This window comes from Sus scrofa, chromosome Y (genome assembly GCF_054392235.1).
Source record: "Sus scrofa isolate SSC_HxYL_T2T_F1_AM1 chromosome Y, Sscrofa_HxYL_maternal_Yorkshire_Landrace_v2.0, whole genome shotgun sequence".
Lineage (NCBI taxonomy): Eukaryota > Metazoa > Chordata > Mammalia > Artiodactyla > Suidae > Sus > Sus scrofa.
This window is the reverse complement of record NC_139402.1, coordinates 20683969-20702164: the sequence shown is the minus strand read 5'-3', so window position 1 is coordinate 20702164 and position 18196 is coordinate 20683969.

Sequence of the window (18196 nt, the reverse complement as noted above, 5' to 3'; positions counted from 1 at the left end):
TGTCTCCCTTGTGATCGACCATGAGCCCTTCATTGGAGGGAGGTCTTCATTTGGATGGTCTTGAGAATTCCATCTTGGAGGAGAGGGGACTCTGTCTCTGCCAATCGAGGGTCTAGAGAAGGAAGAGAAATGTCCCTAATAGAGACTGGTTTGGGGTGACTGAATCCTTGAACATAGGGTCTTTGTCAGCCAGGCCTTTGTCAGTGGTGCTCAGACTAGTTTTGGCTGCCAATTCAGTGAGACAAGAGAAGTCAGATTTTGGTTCCAAAATTCCCAAAGCATGAGTCTAGATGTTAACCTCCCCAACAAAAACATTATCCGCAGTCCTGATAATCAAGGTGTTGTCTGCTGAAGGAAAGTTAATATTTGCTAGAGTACTCATGTAAATATGGTTAAAAATATTTTGATCTCTGAGTCAAATTTTGGAAGATGGGGGTCAGTGGTCACTGTGAAGGCTGGCAATTGTATTAGTAGAGGGAGGATGGCCCGAGTTGGAACGGATCTATTCCTACAGAGGAGTTATTTCAGGACAACCTTTAAGGGAAATTTTGATTCAAGGAACAGTCCAGGGGAAGTTCTCAGTGTTGAGCAAGTTCAGTACACTTGTCCTAGAATATTCACTCGTTCCTGGCATGAATTGTGAAATGTGGCACTTACATTCACTACTCCCTGCTGGAACATAGGCATTAGAGCCCCTGTTTTGCACTCTTTTCCTCTAAAATGGCATGATATGGGGACCAGAGTAAGGGAGAGTAGACATTTTCCCTGAGCCAAAATCACCTTCCCTTGTAAAGGGCGTCTCATTCTGTGTTCCTCCTCAGTCTTTCCTTGTGTTAAATATCAAGGCTATTTGGTAATTGAGTATTTTTCACTCACATACTTTCTTTCTAAAGGAGAGATTATTACTGCGGATTACTGGGATGCAGGATTTGAAAATAGTTTACCCTAAACTGCCACACATATTCACATAAAAATCAATAATTATGTAGAGATCAGGTGGGCCCAGTGTGGGTGGAGTTGCCTTTGCTCTGAAAGTTCCAGACCAAGAGGTTGCCAGGGCAATGTCATGACACACATGGAGCCTGGTGGCCCAACTGCCACTCTGTGAGAGAAGAGGTGTGTGTGGGTGGAATGTGGGGATATTTCAACCCCAGTACTCAAGGTTTGGATGATGGGCCCCCTGAGCTGTTTGTCTGGAGGTATGTTGATACTGATGTAAAGGATGAACCTTCAGATCAGTGGTACAATTTGATGAAAAATATTATCTCCTTTTAGTCTCATATCCAAAACTCTTAAGTCTCCTGAGCTAGACTTCAATTCTACAGGATTGCTCTTAGATCATGTTATGTCTTAAAGGGACAAGTGAGAAGAACACTGTAAGTTTTTTCATACGTATGATAAAAGACTCATACCAAATAGCCATTTATAACATTTCATCCAAGAACAACAAACATGGAAAGCATACTACTCTGCCTTCAACCAAGCATGAGGTACATAATGTCACCACTGAAGAAGACATTCAAAAGGGGGAAATTATAGCTACACACTTCTGAATATATATATATATATATATATATATATGAATATATATATATATGAATATATATATATATAAACTCTGGAATTTATTCATATATATATGAATATATATATATATATATATATATATATATCACTAGAAGAAACCACATGCTAGCCATCAAAAGCAGAGAAATTTTAACCAAGAATTAAACTGGGATAATTCAGGTGGATTTTCCACAGGTTGATATAACCAAGCCCTCTCTTTGGGTGCTGGCTGATTGTATGGTGACTAGGGCCAATGCCAGCTTGTTTGCAGTGTCCACAATTGTAAGGAAGGGAAGGAGTATCTCCTTTGTGATCCAAAATGAGCCCTGTTTGGAGGTCTTCTACTGGAGGATTTGAGGGTTCCCTCTTGGAGGAGATGGGGCTCTGTCCCTGCCAATCTTTGGTCTAGAGAAGGATAAGGAGTATCCCAAATAGAGACTAGTTTTGGATGACAGAATGCTTTCACTACACCCCATTGTCAGCCAGGCCTTGCTCAAGGATGTTCTGACAATTGCTCAGATGCCAATTTTGTGTCATGAAGAGTCACAGACTACATTTCAAAAATACCCCAACAAGAGTCCAGATAACCACCTCCCCAGCAAATACAAAAGGCAGGATCATCAAGGTGTGGTCTACTACAGGAAAGATAATTCTTACTAGAGCCCTCGTGAACGTGGTTGAAAATGTTTTCCTCTATGACTCAAATTTGGGATAATGTAGACTGCAGTACACATGAGGTGGTCAATGGGTCACCATGAAGGGCTGACAATGGGAAGAGTTCAGGGTGGATGGCTTGAGTTGGAATGTCTCCATTCCTACAGAAGAATTATTTCTGGATAAACTCTGGAATTTTGGATGGGGCACAGAAGATGGAGGGAATATGTTAGGTAAAGACTTTGACTGCTCTCCTGGCTGAGATAATTCATCCATGATCACCTCATGTATTCTAGAGTTTGCAGTATTCAAAGGAGAATGAAGGAGGGAGAATCAGAGAGAGCAAGAGCGATTGAGAGAGAGAGAGAAAGAGAGAGATCAGGGAGATTTTGATTAAAGGAACCGTCCAAAGCAAGAACTCAGAGCCAAGCAGGTGTCCGTCTTTCAGGCGGATATCCGACTTCAGAGGTGAAACACCACACTTTTCCCAGAATCCTCACTCCTTATTGGCATGACTCTTGAATTGTGGCCCTTATGTTCACTTCTGCCCATGCAAGATGGAGTTTAGAGCCCCTTTTGACACCATTTTCCTCTAAAGTGGCATGATGTACCAATCAGCTTAAAGGACAATAGACATTTTCCCTGAGCCAAAAACCCCTTCCAATGTCAAGGGCTTCTCATGTTGTGTTCTTCTTCATTCTTTCCTTGTTCTCAGTATCAGGCTATTTGGGAGTTGGGACTTTTACACTCACATATTTACTTTCCATCTTATTGTTTATACTGTGGATTCCTTGGATGAAATTTTTCAAAAATATTACTGACCCTGAACAGCCATACATGTCCAGGGAAACAGCCATAATTATGTAGAGAGATGGTGGACCCAGAGTGTGCAAAATAGTCTTCCCTCTAAATGTTCCAGACCAATATATTGTCATGTAAACGCATGACATTCATTGAGACTTCTGGCCCAACTGCCATTCTGTGAGATGTCTGGTGCGTGTTTGGCGGCATTTGGGAAGATCTGACAACAAATTGAGGGTTGGATCATGGGCACCCTGTGATTTTGTTCTGGAAGGGTGTTGATAGTGATATAATGGATGATATATTACATGGGTGGTGTAATTTGACAAACAATGTTATCTCTAACATTAGCTTCATGTCCAACACTCGCATCAGTCTCCAGAGAAAGACATAGATTTTACAGACTTGCTGTTTGATCATGGTATAACTTAAATTGACCAGTGAGCTGACCATCTTAATTTTGCGTACATGTGGTAAAAACTAGTGCTTAATGGCCATTTGAAATACCACATCCCAGAGCAGAGTACCAATATGAAACAATCCCCCTCTTCCTTCAACCTAGCACAAGGCCCTCAATTTCACCCATGAACTACACATTCAAAGGGGAATATTACATATCAACTCTTCTGAATATATATGTCAATAGCTGATACCACAGGCTATCCATCCAAGGTAGAGAAATTTTAACTGAGAATGAAACTGGCATATTTCAGGTGGATTTTCCATAGGTGGGTAAGAAAAAGCCCACTCTCACTTTGGGTGTGGCTGGCATTGTGGTGACTAGGGCCAGTGCCATCTTGTTTGTGGTGACCACAGTTGTAAGGAAGGGAAGGAGGTTCTCTCATCTGATCCTCCATTATCCCTGTGCTGAGGGTTTTAATGGAGAGTTTGAGGTTTCCCTCTGAGGAGAAGGGGACACTGTCCCTGCCAATTGAGGGTCTAGAGAAGGAGGAGGAGTGTCCCAAATGGAGACTGTTTTTTGGTGACAGAAATGTTGCACTCTGCCCCATTATCAGCCAGGCCATTTTCAAGATGCTCAGACCATTGTTTGGATGCCAATTCATGAATTGTCAAGGACTTCATTTCTTAAATCCCCAAATCATGAGTCCAGATGTCCACTTCCCCAGCAAATACAAAATATCTGATCATCCAGTTTTGGCCTGCTGCAGGAAAGCTAATTCTTGCTAGACCCTTCTTGTCAATGCTGTTGAAAATATTTTGATCTCTGAATCAAATTTGGGACCATATATATTGCAACACACATGTCATCAGTGTGTTAACAAGAAGCACACTTCTTGCATGTTGGGAAGAAGGTGGGAATCTATCACCTTCACACCTCAACTTTTGGATGATGGGCAGAGGTATTAATTCTGGGCCACCACTTGTTTTTTGTATGGGGGATCATAAGACCCAGGGAAACTGTTGGGTAAAGACTTGGACTGAACTTCTGGCTGAGATATTATGTCCATGATAAACCCAGGTAATCTTGGGGCAGTGGCGTTCGAGATAAAGTGAAGGAGGTAGAGCAAAGAGAGAGAGAGAGATAAAGGATAGTTCAATTCAAGAAACAGTCCAGGGCAAATTCCCAGTGCTGAGATGGTCTGTGGTTCAGGTGGATATCCGAATTCAGGGAAGATACAGCACTCATGACCCTGAATTTTCAGTCCTTATTGGCACAACTCCTGAAATATAGCCCTTACATTGAGTGATACCTGCTGGAAGATAGGGGTTAGAGCCTATCTAAAAATGTTTGTCAATCTTTTCTTCTTAAGTGGCATGATGTGGTGTTCAAGTTAAAGGACAGTAGACATTTTCCATGAGAACAAAATCCCCTTCCCATGTAAATGGATTCTCATGTTTTGTTCTTCCTCAGTCTTTCATTTTTTACTCTATCCAGGCTGTTTGGGAAGTGGGTGTTTTTCACTACATATTATCTTTGAAAATGAGAGATTTTACCACGGAGCCCTGGGATGCAGGATTTGAAAACTATTGTTGACCCTGAACTGCCATACATGTTGAGGGAAAATGCCATAAATATGTAGAAAGCAGGTGAGCCTAGAATGGGCCATGTTGACTTCCCTCTTAAAGTTTTAGGGCAACTGGTTGCCATGGCAATATTTTTATGCCCATCTAGTCTTGCACAAAACTGCTACTCTGTCAGATGTGAGATGCATGTTGGGAAGCAGGTGGGAATCTATCACCTTCACACCTCAACTTTTGGATGATGGGCACCATGAACTGCTGTTCTGGAGTTATGTTCATGCTGATGTAAAGTATGATCCGTCATATGGGTGGTACATTTTGACAAAAAAAAATATTATATCCATCTTAAACTCATGGCCACCATTCTCATTAGTTCCCAAATTAGTCTTGCTGGTTGATCATGACCAAACCACCTTATATTTTTTTTATATACGTGATAAAAGACTGGTGCTAATAGTCATCTAAAACACATCATCCCAGAGTACAAACACGGAATACATGTCCCTCTGCCTTCAATCACGACACCCTCAATGGCATCCATGAAGAAGACATTCAAAAGGCAGAAATTAGAGCTCCACTCTTCTGAATATACATGCCATTAGCTGAAACCATATGTTAGCTGTCCGAAGTAAAGGATTTTGAACCCAGATTGAAACCAGGATATTTCTGGTGGAATTTCCACATTTTGATAAACAAAAGTCCTCTCTCTTTGTGTGCTTTCTGGTATTGTGTTGACTAGGGCCTGCTACATCTTGTTTGTAGTGTCCAAAATTTTAAGGAAGGGAAGGAGTATCACTCTTGTGATCCTCCATGAGCCCTGTCCTGAAAGCCTCAAGTGGAAGTTCATGAGAGATCCCTCTTTGAGGAGAGGGGACCCTGTCCCTTAAAATAGAGGGTTTAGAAAAGAATGCATAGTGTCTAAATTAGAAACTGGTTTTGGGTGATAAAAAACATATATTCTGGCCAATTGTCAGCCAGACCCAACTCAAGGGTGCTCATACTGGTGTTCAGATGCCAATTCAGTGAGTCATGAAGAGTCACTAACTTCACTTGCTAAATGCCCAAAGCATGAGTCCAGATGTCCACCTCCCTAGCAAATCCATAACCCATGATCTTCCAGGTAATGTCTGATGCAGGAAAGTTAATTCAGGCTAGAGACTTCAAGTGAACGAGGTTGAAAAATTGTTGATCTCTGGGTCATATTTGGGACGACATAGACCACCATAAATATGAGGGGTTCAGTGGGTCACCTTGAAGGGCTGAAAATGTGAAGAGTGGGGGTAGGGTTGCCAGACTTGAGATGTCTCTATACTTACAGAAGAATTCTTTCATGACAAACCACTTGTACTTTGGATCCAGGAACAGAAGACAGAGGGAAAATATTGGGTAAAGTCTATGACTGCTGTACTGGCTTAGATATTTCATCCAGTATCACCCAGGTAGTCTAGGGGCATCAGGATTTGATAGAGAGTGATGGAGGTAGAATGGGAGTGAGAGAGGGAGAGAGAGAGAGAGGAGATTATGATTCAAGAAACAGTCGAGGGAAAGATCTCATCGCCAAGCAGGTGTCTGAGGTTCAGGTGGATATCTGAATTCAGCGATGATACAGCACTCTTTCCCAAGATTCTTCCCTCCTTCATGTCATGACCCTTGAAATGTAGCACTTATATTCATTGTTCCCCATTGGAAGACAGGGGCTAGAGGCCCATTTTACCATCATTTTTCCTCTAAAATGACATTATGTGGGATCAGTTTAAAGTACAGTAGACCTTTTCCCTGAGGCAAAATACTCCTTCCTATGTAAAGCGATTCTCATGTTGTGATCTTCCTCAATCTTTCCTTGTTTCAGTATCCAGGCTATTTGAAATGTAGGTCATAATCTAGCACATATTTATTATCCAACTGATTACTTATACTGTGGATTCCTGAGATGCATTATTTGAGAAAATATTAACCCTGAACTACCACCCATATTCAGGGGAAAAGCCATAATTCTGGAGACAGCAGGTGGACCCAGAAACCATAGTTTCCTTCCATGGTTGCCATGGAAATTACATTAAACCCATCGAGCCTTGTGGCCCAACTGCCACTCTGTGAGAGGAGAGGTGCACGTTAGGTGGCATGTAGGAAGCTGTCACCCTCACACATCGAGGGTTGAATGATGGACACTCAAAGCTATTGTTCTGGAGGTACGTTGATAGTGATGTAAAGGATGATCCATCAGATTGTTGGTATATTTTAATGAAGTGTATTATCTGCAACTTTATCCTCATGGCCACCACTCTCATTCATCTACAGAGGAAGAAATTGAATATACAGGCTTGCTCTCTTATTATAGTATATTTTCAAGGGAGCAGAGAGCCAAAAACTGGTCTTTTCCTATATGTGAAAAAAGAATCATGACTGAAGGCAGTTTGAAAACTTTATTTCAGAGCCCAAACACAAAAACCATGCCCCTCTGCTTTCAATCAAGCACGAGGCTCTGTAGGGCACCCCTGAATGAAATGTTCGAAAGGCAGAAATTACAGCTCCACTCTTCTGAATATACATGTCAATAGCTGAAATCACATGCTACTTGACGAAACCCAAGGGATTTTAATAAAGAATGAAACCAGGATATTTCAGGTGGAATTTCCACTGGTTTATAAGTAAAAGCACTCTCTCTCTTTGGCTGCTGGCTGGTAGTGTGTTGACTAGGGCCAGGGCCAGCTTTTTTGCGGTGTCCACAATTGTGAGGATGGGAACAAGGGTCTCTCTAGTGATCCTACATGAATCCTAGGCTGGGATTTTCATGTGGACCTTCTTGAGGGTTTCTTCTTGGTGAAGAGGTGATTCTATCCCGGCAAGTCAATGGTGTAGAAAAGAATGAGGAGTGTCTCAAATTAGAGACTGGTTTTGGGTGGTAGAAAACATGCACTCTGGACAATTGTCAGCCAGTTCTTTTCCATGCGTGCTCAGACAATTGTTCATATGCCAATTCAGTGAGTTCTGAAGAGTCACTCAGTTCTTCAGCTAAATGCCACAGCACGAGTACAGATGTCCACCTTCCCACCAAATCCAGAAGATATGATCATCCAGGTTTTGTTGGATGCAGGAAAGGTAATACTTACTAGAGACCTAATGTGAACGTATTTGAAAAGATTTCGATCTGTGATTCAATTTTGTGACCATATATACCACCATAAATATGTAGTGGTCAGTGGTTAACCTTTAACGGTTGAGAATTGGAAGTGTGGGTGAAGAATGCAAAGAGTTGTGGCATCTCTATATCTACAGAGGAGTTCTTTCAGCACAACCGCATGTATTTTGGATGGGGGAATCAGAAGACGGAGGGAAATTTTGGGGTAAAGACCTGGATTGCTCTCCTGGCTCAGATATTCTATTCAGGAGAACCCTAGGTAAACTTGCATCATCAGGATTTGAGCCAGAGTGAAGGAGGTACAAGGCAATAGAGAGAGAAAGAGAGGAGATTATGATACAAGCAAGAGTCCCTGGCAAGTTTTCAGTGCTAAGCTGATGTCTGTTTCAGTTGGATATCTGAATTCAGGGAAGATACAACACCCTGTCCCAGATTCGTCAATCATTTTTGGCATGAATTTTGAAATGTGACCCTTACATTCACTGTTCCCTGCTGGAATTAGGGGATAGAACCCATGTTTAGCACACGTTTCCTCTAAAATGGTGTGATATGTGTATTAGGTGAAATGTCAGTACACATTTTCTCTGAGCTGAAAGAACCGTTCCCATGAAGCGGGCTTTTCATGTTGTATTCTTCTTCACTCTTTCCATGTTTTCAATTTAAAGGCAGTATTTTATATGCGTCATTTTCATTCATATATTTTCTTTCAAACTTAGACTTTATACTGTGGATTCCTGCAATGAAGTTTTGGAAATAAAGTGTGAACCTGAACTGCCACATATATTCAGTGAAACAGGTATAAATATTTCAAGAGCGTTTGGGCCTATAATGGGCCGAGTTGCCATCTCGCTAAAATTTCCAGGTCAACTGGATGCCTTGGCAATGTCACAATGCCTATCAAGCTTTGTGGTCCTTCATTCACTCTGTGAGATAAGAGGTGAGTTTTAGGCATCATGTGGAAAGCAGTCACTGTCAACGATATTGTGATGATGGGCACCATGAGCTCTTGTTCTTGGTGTATGTTGATACTGATATAAAGGATCATCCATCAGATGGGTGGTACATTTGTACAAACAATATTTTGTCCAACACTAGCCTCCTGGCCACCACTATGATCAGTCTACCAAGCTAGACATTAGACAGGCTTGCACTTTGATTGTGATATACATAAAGGAACCAGTAAGTTGAACACTTCAAGTTTTTTTTCTACATTAGAAAAAAGACTTTTGCTAATGGTCATTGAAAACCCTTCATCCCAGGGAACAAACACGGAAGACAAGCCTCTCTGTCTCAAGCAAGCATGGAGCCCTCAATGTCACCACTGAAGAAAATATTAAAAACTGGGAAATTACAGCTCCACTCTTCTGAATATACATGTCAATAGCTGAAACCACATATTAGCCAACCAAAGCAAGTCATTTTAACTGAGAATGAACCTGAGATATTCCTCTCTTTGGGTGCTGGCTGGTAGTGTGGTGATTCAGGCCTGTACCAGCTTGTTTGTTGTGTCCTAAATTGTAAGGAAGTGAAGGAGTTCTCTCTTTTGATTCTCCATGAACCCTGTGGTGATGTCTCAACTGAATTATCTTGACGGTTCCCTTTTGGAGGAGAGGGGATTTTGTCCCTGCCAATCATGTGTCTAGAGAAAGACTAGGAGTGTCCAAAATAGAGACCGGTTTTGGTTGGCAGAAATTTTGCACCCAGGACCAATGTCAGCCAGGCCATTTTTAAAGGTGCTCAAATCAGGGTTTGGATGCCAATTCAGTGAGAACTGAGGAGTCAAAACTTCCTTTCATAAATCCTCCCATCATGAGCCAGATGCCCACCTCCCCAGCAAATACAAAAGTCTTGATTATCCATGTATGGTCTGTTTCAGGAAATCTAATTATTGCTAGAGCACTCATATGAAAGTGATTGAAAATATTTTGATCTGAGTCAAATTAGGACCACGTAAACTTCTATACATACGACGTGGGCAGCAGGTTACCTTGAAGGGCTGAAAATGGGGAAAGTGGGGAGAGAATGGCCTTAACTGGAATATCTAAATTCCTAGAGAGGTTTTCTTTGTGGTACACCACGTGTAGTTTAGATGGTGGTTCAGAACACGGAGGTTAAAATTTGGGTAATACTTGGGCTGCTTCCCTGGCAGGAATATTTCATTCAGAATAACCCCAAGTTTTCTGGAAGAGTAGGATTCAGGACAGAGTAAAGGAGAGAGAAACAGAGAGAGAGAAGGGGGAGGGAGGGAGAGAGAGAGAAGAAAAAAATTTTGATTCAAGCAACTTTCCAGATCAAGATTTAAGCCCCAAGAGAATGTCTGTGGATCAGGTGTATATCCAACATTAGGGAAGAAACAGCACTCTTGTCCCAGATTATTCAATCCTCAGAATATTCATGCCAAGACGTTGCCAAGGCAATTTCAATATGACCATGTATACTTGGGTCACAATTGACACTCTGTGAGATGAGATGTGTGTGAGGGGTAGCATGTGGGAAGCTCTCACCCTCACACCTCGAGGGTTGTACAATGGGCACCCTGATTTTTATGGAGGTATGTTGACACTGATGTAAAATATGATCCATCAGATGCCTGGTGCAACTTGATGAACAGTATTGCTGCCAACTTTAGACTCATGGTCACCACTTTCATCACTCTCCCAAGCTAGACACCAATTATACAGGCTTGCCTTTTGATCATGGTATATCTTAAAATGACCAGTGAACCAACAACCTCAAGTCTTTTCCTACAAGTGAAAAAAAGACTCAGGCATCATGGCCATTTTAAACACATCATCCAGAACAGAAACCAAGAACACAGGCCTCTGTGACTTCAACCAAGCACAAGGCCCTAGATGTCACCCATGAAGCAAATATTCCAAAGGGGGAAATTAGAGATATACTCTTCTGAATGTACAAGTCAATATATGAAATTATATGCTAGCAGTCCAAATGCAAAGAATGTAAACAGAGAATGAAACCTGGATATTTCTGTTTGGATATCCACCGGTTGATGAGCACAAGCCTTATCTCTCTTTGGGTATTGGTTTATAATGTTGTGACCAGGGCAGGGACTGAAGTTCAGTGGTGTCTCCATTAGTAAGAATGTGAAGCAGGATCTCTCTTGTGAACCACACTGTGCCCTGGCATGAGGTCTTAATATTAAGGATCTTGAGGAATGCATCTAGGAAGAGTGGGGACTCCGTACTTCCCAATCAAAAGCCTAGGGAAGGATGAGTTCCCAAATAAAGACTTGGTTTGGGTTTTGGAAGACTTGCACTCTGACCCATTTTCATTCAGGTCTTTATCAAGATTGCTCACACTGGTGTTTGAATGTAAATTACATTAGTCATGAAAAGTCAAACACTTCATTTCATAATTCCCCCAAGCACTACTCAAGATGTCCGCCTCCACAGCAAATAGACAAGATATGATCATCCATGTGTGTTCTGCTGAAGAAAAGCTGATTCTTGCTAGTGACCTCGTGGGAAGGTGGTTGAAAATATTTTTATCCTTGGGTAAAATTTGGGAACCAGTATACGACAGATCACATGATGTAATCAGCAGGTAACTATGAAATTCTGACAACGGGAATAGTGTGCAGTGGATGCCCCGAGTTGGAATGTCACTATTCCTACAAAGGATCTCTTTCTGGACAACAATTTTATTTTGGATTGTGGATGGGAAGAAGGTGGGAAAATTTTGGGTAACGACTTGGAATGCTCTCCTGGCTGAAGTATTTTCTCCAGTATCCCGGCAGGAAAGCTTGGGGTAGTAGGATTCGAGGAAGACCAAGAGGGAAGTAAAGAGAAGGAGACACACACACACAGAGAGAGAGAGAGAGAGGAGAGAAAGTGTGGGAGAGAAAGGAGATTTCATTCATGCTGGAGTCCATGGAAGATCTCAGCTAAAAGTAGGTGTTAGTTGTTCTTGTGGTTATCCTATTTCATGGACGAAACAGCACACTTGTGCCAGATTCTTCACACCTTATTGGTGTGACTTTTGAAATGTGGCCCCAAAATTCATTGCTGACCACTGGAAGATAGTGTTTAGAGTCCTTTTTGGCACCATTTTTCCTCTAAAATGGCATGATGTGTGGATCAGGCTAAAGGACAGTAGACATTTTCCCTGAGGCAAGAAGATCTGATTCTCATATTGTGTTTTCCTCAATCTTTCCTTATTTCATGATACAGTCTATATGGGATGTAGGTCTATTTCACTCACTTTTTTTTTTTAACAGAGTAACACTGTGTGTTTCTGTGATGCAGTTTTTCTAATAAAATGTTGACCCTTTACTTCCACACATGTCCAGGGAAACAGCTAAAATTATATGGAGAGAAAGTGGGCCCAGAGTGAGCAGAGTTGTCTTCCCTCTGCAAATCCAGGCCAAATCGGTGCCATCATGCCAATGTAGCATTTTAAGCCAAATGCCCTCTGTGAGATGAGAAGTTTGTTTTGGGTGGCTGGAGGGAGCTTTCAACCTCAGAACTCGAGGGATGGATGACAGGCACCCTGAGCTGTTGTTCTGAAGCTATGTTGACACTGATCTGAAGGATATTCCGTAAGATGGGTTTTATATTTGACCAAAAATATTACCTCCATATTTATATTCATGGCCACCCCTCTTGTCAGTCTACTGAGATAGATATTGATTAAACAGCCTTGCTGTTTGATCCTGGTATATCCTAAAATACCAGTGAGCTGAAAACTTCATCTTTTCCTAAATGTGAAAAAAGACTCATGACTAATGGCCATGTTATTCACGCAATCCCTGGAAACAAAGAGTAACCATGGCCTTCTGTCTTCATTCAATCATAAGGCACTTTATATCACCAAAGAAGTAGACATTCACAAGGGGAAAATTAAAACAAAACTCTTTTAAGTGTACATGTCAATATCTGAAACAACATGCTAGCAGTCTAATGTTAAAAGAATGATCAAAAAACTTGGTACCAGGATATTTCATGTTGGATATTTCATGTTATCCACTGGTTAATGTCTCATGTTCTGGTTGGCCGTGTGGTGACAAGGGCCTCTGTATCCTTGTGTTCTTCCTGGTAGAGTAGCGACCAGGGCTAGTGTCAAGTCGTCTGTGGTTTCCACATTTGTAAGAAAGAGAATGAAGGTCTCTCTGCTGAACTTTTGTGAGCCCAAGTGTGAAGTCATGCAGTTGTGGGTCTTTAGGTTTCCCTCTTGGAGAACAGGTACTCTGTACCTGCAAGTTTTGGGATAGAGAAGAATGAGTTGTTTCCCATAATAGATTGGGTCTGGGTGACAAACGACTTGCATTCCAGCCCATTGTCAGCCAGACCTTGATTAAGATTGCTCAGACCGTTTTCTCATGCAAATTCATTCATGCAGTCATATACATCAATTCCTAAAACCTCAGTCAATAGAACAATGTCCACCACCATAGCAAAACCACAAGCTCTAGTCATCCTTGTGTGTTCTGCTGAAGGATAGCTGATTCTTGATAGAGAACTCATGTGAATGTGGTTGAAAAGGGTTTGATCACTGTGTCCAAATTTGAGCTAATTACAATGCAGTCCACTAGAGGTATTCAGGGGGTCCCGGTGAAGTGCTGATAATGGGATTAGTTGGGGGATGATGGACGAGTTGGAATGTCTCTATTCCGACAGAGGATCTTTTTCTGGAACACAAATTGTGTTATGGATGGGGGATCATATGACATAGGGAAAATATTAGGTAAAGATGTGGATGTCTCTCCTGCCTGAGATAATTTTTTCCACGATAAAGAGAGGAAATATTGCGGCATCACTATTATAGCAAAAGTAATAGAAGAATAGAGAGAGAGAAATAGAGAAATAAATAAAGGAGAGTTTATTCCGAGCAGTTGTCCATGGCAAGATTTCAGCACTGTGGAAGTGTAAGTGGTTCAGATGGATATCCGGCTTCAAGGAAGAAGCAGTACACTTAACCAAGTTATTTCACTCATTATTGTCAAGATGGTGGAAATGTAGCCCTAAAATTCACTGATTTCCATGGGAAGATAGGAGTTAGTGTCCCTGATGACACCTGATTCCACAAAAATGGCATGACGTGGGGATCAGGGTAAAGGACAGTAGACATTTTCTCTGAGGCAAAAAGCCACTTTGGGTATATCGTGATTCCCAGGTTTTTTTTCCACCTCACACTTTACTAGATTTCAGGATCCAGTATAAATATCCAGTCTTCATCAATCCCATACATTCTTTTCAACCTGAGAGTAATACTGTGTGTTTCTGGGATGCAGGTTATAAAATGTTGAACCTTACCTCCCTAACATCTCCAGAGAAACAGCCACAATTCTATAGAGAGCAGGTGGGACCAGAGTGGGTGGCATTGACTTCCCTCTGAAATTTCCAGGCCAACTGGGAGCCATGACAATGGACGATGCTTATTGCTCCATGTCTCACAAATGCCACTCTGTGAGAAGAGAGGTGCACGTTGGGCAGCAGGTGGGAAGATCTCATCCTCACACCTCAAGAGTTGGACGACGGGCCACCTTAGCTGTTGGTTCCAAGGAATGTTGATGCTAAACTAAAATCTGTTCCATCAGATTGGTGGTACAATTTGATGAAAAATATTATCTCCATCTTTATCCTCATGGCCAACACTCTCATTAGTCTACCACGCTAGAAATCTAATATACAGGATTTATGGTTGATGATGGTATATCTGAAAGGGAGCAGGGAACTGACCACCTCAAGTGTTTTCCTAAATGTGAAAACAATACTAGTGTTTTAGGCTGAAATTAACACGTCCTCAAAGAATACAAACACGGAAAACATGAACTTCTGCCTTTGCCAAGTATGAGGATCTCCCTATCACCTCTGATAAATACATGCAAAAGGGAGAATTTACTGCTCCACTCTTCTGAATGTACATGTCAATAGCTGAAACCACATGCTAGCCATGTGGAATTTTAAGCAGAGAATGGAACTGGGATATTTCAGGTGGGATATCCATGTCTTGCTGAGCACAAGCCCTCTTTCGCACTGGGTGCTGGCTGGTAGTAGGGTGACCAGGGGCAGTGCAAACTTCTCAGCGGTGTCCACATTTGTAATAAAGGGGAAGAGGTTCTCTCTGGTGAACTTCTGTGAGCCCAGGCATGAAGTCTTCCTGTTGACAGTCTCGAGGGCTCCCTCTTGGAGGAGAGAGGACTCTGTCCCTGTAAGTCATGAGTCTAGAGAAGGATGAGTTTATTTTCATAATAGACTGTTATTGGGTAACAGAAAACTTACACTCTGGCCTATTATCAGCCAAGCCTTTAAGATTGCTCAGACCGGTTTCTGATGCCAATTCGGTGAGACACGAAGAGTCACAGACATCAATTCCTAAATTTCCCATACCCTAGACCACGTGTTCACCTCCCCAGAGAATCCACAAGCCTTATTCTTCCTTCTGTTCTGCTGCAGTAAAGCTGATTCTTTATAGAGCCCTCAATGGAATGTGGTTGAAAATGTTTTGATTTCTGAGTGCAATTTTGAGCCAATGAGAATGCAGTCACAAGAGGATATCAGGGGTATCAGTCCCAGTCTAGGACTGATAATTGGATTCCTGGGGAGTAGGATGGCCCGAGTAGGAATGTCTCTATTCCAAAAATAAGGTCTCTTTCTGGAAGACTAAATGTATTTTGGATGGGGGATCATAAGACAGAGGGAAAATATTGGGTAAAGACTTGGATGGCTCTCCTGGCTGAGACAATTTTTGCAAGGTCAACAGAGGAAATGTGGCAATATTATTCAAGTGAAAGTGATAAAAGAAGATAGAGTGAGAGATAGGGAAAGAGGAGGGTAGATAAAGGATGGTGGGATTCAGGCAAATATCCATGGCAAGATCTCAGTGATCAGGATGTATCAGCGTTTCAGGTGGATATCTGATTTCAGGGAGGAAACAACAACCTTGTCCAACCTATTTCACTCATTATTGGTGTGTCTCTTGAAATATGGCCCCAAAATCACTGCTCTCCACTGGAAGATAGGGGTTAGAGCCCCTGTTTGGCACCGTTTTCCACTCAAATAGAATGATGTGGCAATCAAGGTAAAGTACAGTAGACCTTTTCCCAGAGCCAAAAAGGCACTTACCATACAAAGTGATTCTCATTTTGTGTTCCTCCTCACTCTTTGCTGGGTTTCAAGATGAACTTTATATGTGAAGTGGGTCTTCTTCATTGACATACATTCTTTTCCTCCTGAGAGTAGTGATGAGTAGTTCTGGGATGCAGATTTTCAATAAAAAATGTTGACCCTGAACATATGTCCAGGGAAATAGCCACAATTTTATACAGAGAAAGTGGCCCAGAGTGGGTGGCATTGTCTTCCCTCTGAATATTCCGGGCCAACTGGTTGTCATGGCAATGGGATGAAGCCCATCAATCCTTGCATCTCAACTGTTCCTATGTGAGATTAGAGGTGCATATTGGGCAGGAGGTGGGAAGATCTCACACTAACACCTCCAGGTTTGGACAATGGGCAACCTGAGCTGTTATTCTGGAGGCATGTGGACATAGTTCTAAAAGTCGTTTCATCTCATGGATGATATATTTTGATGAATAGTATTATCTCCATCTTTAGCTTCATGGCCACGAGTCTCATCTGTCTACCAAAGCAGACATCAGTTAGAAAGACTTGCTCTTGTTCATGTCATAACTTCAAGGGACCAGTGAGTAGACCAGTTCAAGTCCTGCTGCATGTGAAAAAATACTCATGCCTAAAGACCTTTTTAAACACATCATCAAAGAACACAATCCTGAAACAACCCCTCAAACCGCCTCTGCCTTTAACAAGCACAGGTACCTTGATGTCACCCCTGAAGTACACATTCAAAAGGGGCCTTTATATCTTCACTCTTCTGAATGTACATGTATATTTCTAGTAGGATATCAAAGGGTTTATGTGCAAAATCACTCCGTCTATTTGGTTTCGAGTGGATAGTGGTGACCAGGCTAGTACCAGTTTTTTATTGTGCCCTTGTTTTTAAAAGTAATGTAGTGTCTCACTAGTAAATATAAGTTTGACCTATTTTTATGTCTTCAATTCTAGATTTTGAGTGTTGTCTCTTGCAGGAGAGTGGACTCTGTCCCTTCAAATCGAGGGTTCAGAGAAGGATGAATGTTGTCCTGAATTAGATAGACTTTGGATGATAAAATATCTGAAATGTAGCCCATTTTCAACAATGCCTTTGTCAAGATTCCTCAGGCCAATGTTCTGATGCCAAATCAGTGAGTTATGAAGAGTCACAGTCTTCATTTCCTAAGTTCCCCAATCACAAGTCTTGATTTCAAACACCCAGCAAATTCAGAAGACATGATCATCCTGGTGTGGTCTGCTTCATGAAAGCTGATTATTTCTAGAGCCCTCAGTTGAACGTGGTGGAAATATTTTGATGTCTTATTCTAATTTGAAAGTCAACTATACTGTATTTCACATGAGTTGGACAGCATGTCACCATGAAAGGCTGACAATGTGAAGCCCCTGGGCATGATGGCTTAAGTTTGAATGTATCTTACCCTACAGAGGATTTCTCTCTGGTCCACTGATTGTATTTTGCATGGGTAATTAATTGAGAGTGGGAAAATATTGGGTGTATACTTGGACTGCTCTCTGGGCTGAGATATTTTCTGCAGCATAACCCTTGAAAATATTGGAGAAGCGGCATTTGAGAGAAGGAGGAGAGAGAAATAAAGAGACAGGTGTATTTTATTAAAGCAAGAGTTCATGGCAAGATATCAGCTCTGAACATGAGTCTGTGCTTCAGATGGATATGCATCTCCAAGAAAGAATCAGCACTATGTTCAGAGCGATTTCACTCCTTATTAGCTTGACTCATGATATGTAGCCCTAAATGTCAAAAATCTCCACTGTAATTTATGGGTTAGAGGCCCTGTTTGGCTCTAAATTTTCATGATGTGAGTATTCAGTTAAAGTACTTTAGATCTGTTCCCTGAGCTGAAAAGCCCCTTCCCATATATAGAGCTTCTCATGTTGTGATCTTACTCATTCTTTCCTCGTTTTCAGGATCCAGGCATATTGGGAAGAGGGACTTTTTCACTCA